Raw genomic sequence first — 6512 nt, forward strand, 5'->3', positions numbered from 1 at the left:
AAAATAAAAAGGGCCTCATCACAGACATTATACAGATAGTTTCACTGATAAAATTGTGTTACTCAAGGTGGTCACAACTGTGGCTTTCCAGATGTCCAGCATGGGGCTTGTGGGAATTGTGGTCCATGGACATCTGAAGAGACACAGTTTGGCCACCCTTGGCTAAGGATTCTATGTTAGAAGATGGGCTATAGCAGGCCTGCATGTGGAAAAGGGTCATATCCTACCCCCACCCAAAAAGGAAGAGATGAAGGAGCAGCTGGTTCATGGCGATTTACATCAGCTAAAAATACAAATAATAATAATAATTCTATAGTAGTATAATAGTATCAAATAAAATAATAATAATAATGTCTAACATATGAAAGCCTTTTTAAAATAATGGCAAAACAGTCACTGTTCACTTCCAACTTCAAAAGAGATGGTCAAACAAAACTGCTGAATTATTTATTTATTTAACCATATTTTTATACCGCTTTTTCCATATGGCCCAGGGTGGTTTACATGGAACATTTGGGGGAACATAGAACATCACATATCAAATAACAAGTCATAACATAACACATCAGTACCAGTTCTAACAATAAATATTATTTTAGCAGGTTACCATAGTTAATTCATTGAACAATTTCAATAGAACAACCCCAAGGAAGGTCAGAATCCATCAGGTGATGGAGGGTATGGCTTAAGGGGGACCACCAGATGTTTTGGGTCAGATGTTTTGAGGTCGGATTAACCTTAGTCACATGCCTGGTGGAGGAGCTCCCTTTTGCAGGCCCTGCGGAATTCTGAGGGTTCAGCCAGTTAGAATCAAGCAAGGTGCTCAATATGCTCTCCCCGACCTGTTGAACCCAGGCTTTCTCACTCACGACAAGGGCTTGCTTATCATCCCCCCCCCACACACACACACACACAAACACACCTTTAAATAGGATAATTGTCAAGGGCAGACAGACTAACAACTTGCTTCTTGGTTGATAGAAAGCTTTATTGATAGCAGATCGAGACACCTCAACGCTCATAGTCGATTCTGGCCACTTCACAGATAACAGACACTTTTACCAGTTCTTTCCCTCCCAAAGTTGCCCAGTTCCCAGAGAGCAGAAGCCCCCCTCGCACAGGTGCCCTCCCGGGCTCCCTTCCAGACAATGGCCAGGCTGTCTCGGCCTTGGGTGTTAGACAGATCCTCCCTTCCCGGTAACACAGAACAGGACAGCAATTGCTAGTCTAAATTACAGCTTGAAGCGGGCAGCTCGGGGTTACATAAACAGAGTTACACAGAGATCCTTAAAACAACACATAATAAACCAAAATGGTGTTACACAGGACACAAATCATGGCAGAGATCAGACGCCTGATCCTGACAATAATGCCTGTGTTAAAGCTACAGTGTTGGGAGAACCAGGTCAGAATCTCAACTCTGCCATGGAAGTTCACTAGGTGACCTTGGGCCTGTCATATACTCTCGCCCTAACAGAGTTGTTGTAAGGATACAACTGAGAGGAAAATTATGTAAGCCACTTTGGGGAGAAAGATGGGGTATGAATGCAGTAAATTACAATAATAACACTCAGCTATTTTTCCGTAACCTTAAGTCTGTAATGACTATTCATGTTCCATTCCTGGAATCAATTCTCTAGTGACCCCAAATGGCCTGTCTAACCGTGGGGGAGTCGTCCCCTGAGTGAATTATTCTTTGAATGGGATCCTGTTTCGAACCAGGTGCTCTTTACAATACCTCCCCTCCCCCCTTTCTGGTGTTAATACAAATAAATTGGCTTAATGGATGTACACCTCAGACATCTGATGGAAAATTTACACCTGGAAAATTTCAGATGGAATAACTTCAGTCAGTGCTGGATTCCTGTTTTGCTCTCACAAGCTGTAGTTAGATGGCCATCTTGTGGGGACTCTGGTGTGATGCTAATACAAGAAAAAGTGCATTTTGCTGCTTTGCAGAAGGTCTATTGCAGGGGTAGTCAAACTGCAGCCCTCCAGATGTCCATGGACTACAATTTCCATGAGCCCCTGCCAGGGTTCGCTGGCAGGGGCTCATGGGAATTGTAGTCCATGGACATCTGGAGGGCCGCAGTTTTACTACTCCTGTTCTAGGCCATGGTGAGCCAGGAGGTGAGGTGGGGGTGAAAAAAAGGTAAGTCTAAAGTCTGGACATCATTTTGTCTCTTCTTCGTACAATATCATCAACATTCCAATTTTGTGAATGAGTACAGGTTTTAATCAGTTACAACAGACTGAAAATATTTAAGTCTCTTTTCTAGGGATTTAACTGCTAAAAGTGCTTCTGTTTTAGCTTTTTGAATGATTCCCTATCATCTCCACATACAGTAAAGGTAAAGGTAAAGGTATCCCCTGTGCAAGCACCGGGTCATGTCTGACCCTTGGGGTGACGCCCTCCAGCGTTTTCATGGCAGACTCAATACGGGGTGGTTTGCCAGTGCCTTCCCCAGTCATTACCGTTTACCCCCCAGCAGCAAGCTAGGTACTCATTTTACCGACCTCGGAAGGATGGAAGGCTGAGTCAACCTTGAGCCGGCTGCTGGGATCGAACTCCCAGCCTCATGGGCAAAGCTTTCAGACGGCTGCCTTACCACTCTGCGCCACAAGACGCTCATTGCCACATACAGTAATCCATATAAATATGTAATTAAATTCAATAACTTGTTTATTGGACTGTAATTTAAAATGGTGTTAGCCACCCGGGAACACCAAGTTCCTTTCAAATATTTTCTGTAAGTAAAGTCATCATGTCATGTTGAATGTTTTCATCCAGGTTATTAACTCCTAAAATCTATCAGATTCTGCAAATACGCAAATGTATGGCCCATATAAACAAGCATATGTTATTGTGTCCACCCAAACAGATTACAAACTTGATTGCAAATTGTGGGGTTTTCCAATGAAGTCATAAATGATTCAATAACATCAGCAGTAGATGAACTCTGCACCGTGGCTACTCTGGCCTATCAGGGGAAAGTATTGTAATCAGAAAATACCTAGAAGCTCTGAATTTTTCATCAGAATTTAAAATGGACCCAGTCACTGTCCAAAAGATTGTACAGAGTTGGAGTACATAAAACATGGCCTGATGGAGCCCTGCCACTGTAGCCTGTCACCGTAGCCCCTTCCTATGAGGCCAGGGGAGACAGACATTGGCTCTTTGTGTTTTCAGCCCACTCAAAAAGTTCCAGTGGCATCCCAAAGCACCCTTAATCAATCAGTCATCTTCCTGTTGTCTTGAAAAGGGAATACATTTTCTCTGTGCCTATGGATCTTAAAGCATAAATATCTGTATATAATTTATTGTTGGAGGAGAAAAAAAAATTAAACAATATTTTGTGTGATAGCAGTAAACATGCCAAAATAAATGTTTCACTGGGTGCACCAAGGCTTTTGAAGTGTTAGCATCCTGTTTATTTCTGCAAAGGTTTAAATACCTCACTATGTAAATACGCAAATGTATGGCCCATATATTTGCATATGTTATTGTGTCCACCCAGATTACAAACTCATCCACACGGACGATCTGGCCCCCCTTACAGCAGCAATAGCGAAGTCTGTCTGGCACCCTCTGTCCTCCCCCCCCTCCATAGTAGGGTTACTGAGGGAAATGTAGATGTGAGTTGAACTTTTACCACATCTTGTTTTACTACGTGGGGAATGGTGTATGATGTGTTTTTATATGTTTTATTGTATGGTTTTAGTGGGTTTCTATATTTTGTAACTCGCCTCGGGCCTCCAGGGAGAGGCGAGTGATAAATCCAATAAATAAATAAATAAATAAAATACCACCTCTGCATCGCCTGTCCCACTGGTAGTTCACAAGTTCAGCAGCCCCAGATTAATCTGCCGCCGAAGCAGAGAACTTCTGCCAGACACATCGCATGTGAACACCACCCTCTCCTTGCAAGGCTGAGGTGTGCATTTGCTTCATGGGTAAACTTTTCTTTTGGATCCGCTGTGCCCACGGGCAACTCCAGTGCAGCAACCCCAGTGCTAGAGAGCCCACACATGTCTTTCTTGCCACATGCAAAAAACATTAAGTCGTTCTCTTTAGAAAATGTACATTTTCTATGTTTTCCAGACTTATAAAAAAAAGTCATACAAGAAAAAGGGGAGGGGGGAGATTTCAGCAGGTTCTCCCCCCTCCCCCCCCCCCACTGCCATCTGACAAGCAGCATCTCCCACCCTTTCTCCAGGGATAGGAATCCAGTTCTATGCTGCCTTTGGGCATCTAGCTGATTGGCAGCTTTAAAATAAACTGGCTGGGCTGGTAGGTTTGACACCACCCCCACAATGAAAAATAGTAAATGGAGACTGCTGTGAAAGACAGATCATTGTTTGCATTGCATTTTGACAGATAATTTTCTTTAACAGAGAAGACTTGGAGTTGCAAGGAGAAGGGTGTGTTGGATGTAGGGAAAGGGGGGGGGATGCACGTGGAGGGGGGGATTGGGGCTGTGGTGCTTTTAAGGATCATGCAGAAGAGAGAATTTGGACAGGGCAGCTGCTCCGGAAGGACCAGGAAAAACTGTTTTGATTTAACCTTTGACCCAGTGATGAATGCACAAAGCCTGTTTCTCCTTGTCTGTCACTCTTCCTTTTATTGAGAAGCCTGGCTGCTAGGGTTGCCAACTCCAGTTCACAAATACCTGGTGACTTCAGGGTGGAGCTTGGGTTAATAGGGTTTAGGAAGGGGAGGGACCTCAGAATCCACCTTCCAAAGTAGCCATTTTCTCCAAAAGAGGAATAAATATTTTGAATAAATAATAATAAACAAGTTACACAGTCCAGAGATGAATTGTAATTCCAGATTTCCTGCCATCCTTTTTGGGCCTTTTGGTGATTCACAAAAGAGCTTACCAATTAAATAATGTAACATTTTATAAAGTTTGATAACAGCGGTACAGAGATTTTAAGACCAATGTGAGAGTTGGAGGCTGGCAACCCTTCTCGCTGAGCCTGCTCTTAATGTCAATTTAATGTATATTTAAATGAGTTTTAATATTATGGTAAGCTAGCAAAAGGAAGGCTATATTTTAACACCCATCCTTATGCATGGTGACTATATATATTTGTGAAACCGACCTTGGGGAGGAGCGAGTCTGGACGCTCGAGTTAAAATAGGGCCAATGAGGACCCTGATTGGCCCTGCCCCTGTGGCTCCCACCCTCCTTCACAGATGCACCTGGCTGCTTGAGCCAGTGTGGCTGCAAGCCCCCGCACTTGCCGGGCACCAGGTAAGTGGCCGTGGCAGCGGGGGGAGCCCTTCCCTGTGGGCCGCCAAGTGTGCCCACCACCTCACAGAGGCAGTGAGAATGCCCGCACGGCAGAGGGGGAGGGAGTGGGGAACCCTTTCCTTCCCTGTGGCCCCCCCAACCGTGCCACCACCTCCCAGAAGCAGCAGCCGCGCTTGGAGGGACACAGGGATGCAGCCGCGTCGGCGGGTGGGAAGGGGGAGCCCTTGCATAGCTCTTGTGAACGGGCTTTGCAGCTAGTGTCCAAACAAGAATGTTTCTCACTCCCACAAGTGGCCAGGGCACATGACAGTGTTCCCTTTGTGGTGTCCCCAGCTGTCTTTTGCAGAGTTCTTCGAAACTGCTTTGTATTGTAAATCAGGCTGACATGTGTTGAAGCTTGGGTGCGAAATCTCCAGCCATCACCTGGAGGTGGGAACCAGTATATTCGCTGACTGGGATGCCTGTTTCTGTTTCCTGTGAACAGCCAGTGGCTGTAAAACTGCTCCTAGTGAGTTATGGCTGTCCTGGGCATCTGGCCTTGGATCCCCCAGAGCCGGCCTGGCATGTTTACTCTCTGAAGCTTCCCTTGTTAATTTAGTTCCCACAAAGAGTCTCTTTGGCTCCAGCCAGGATTTAGTGGTCTTGTTTGTATAGTGACATTTGCCTCATTGTTCAGTTGTAAATATGTACGTATCGATACAGATGTAGCCCCTCCTTTGTATGTGAACCCTTCTTATCTAAGAGTTCTATCTGGTGATGTATAGACTCCTTAGTTATGTTTAGGGCCCCCTTTGGACCATACTTGCAAATGGCATTCCAATGGCTGCTTGCCCAATGAGGTTAGGTTACAAAAGGCCTCGCCTAAGAGTGAGATAGCTCTTGACATTGAATCTTGTCTTACATGCACACTCTAGACAGATTTCTAGAACATTTGACCAAGAGAAGCATGCATGTCCCTTTTTTCCCCTTTGGATGCATTCATCCAAGCACACACAAAGGAATGATGGAGGGGCAGCTCCGTGTCGTCTTCTTGTCGGCCACTGACACCATCGCTGGATCCTGCGAGGCGGCGACCTGCCCTGTTCAAAGGGGGGCAGGTAATGGCGGCGGGTGGCCGTATGCTGGGGAACGCGGGGGGGGGGGGGCGGATCGGGAGGGGCTTTGCGCCTCCCAATTCGTCAGTCCGGCGGCAAGGGAACAATGGCGAGCCGGGTCCTCCGATTGTCACTCTGGGAGAAGGGGCCTATCGGCACC

Source organism: Paroedura picta, chromosome 7 (assembly GCF_049243985.1).
Source record: "Paroedura picta isolate Pp20150507F chromosome 7, Ppicta_v3.0, whole genome shotgun sequence".
NCBI classification, from domain to species: Eukaryota; Metazoa; Chordata; class Lepidosauria; order Squamata; family Gekkonidae; genus Paroedura; species Paroedura picta.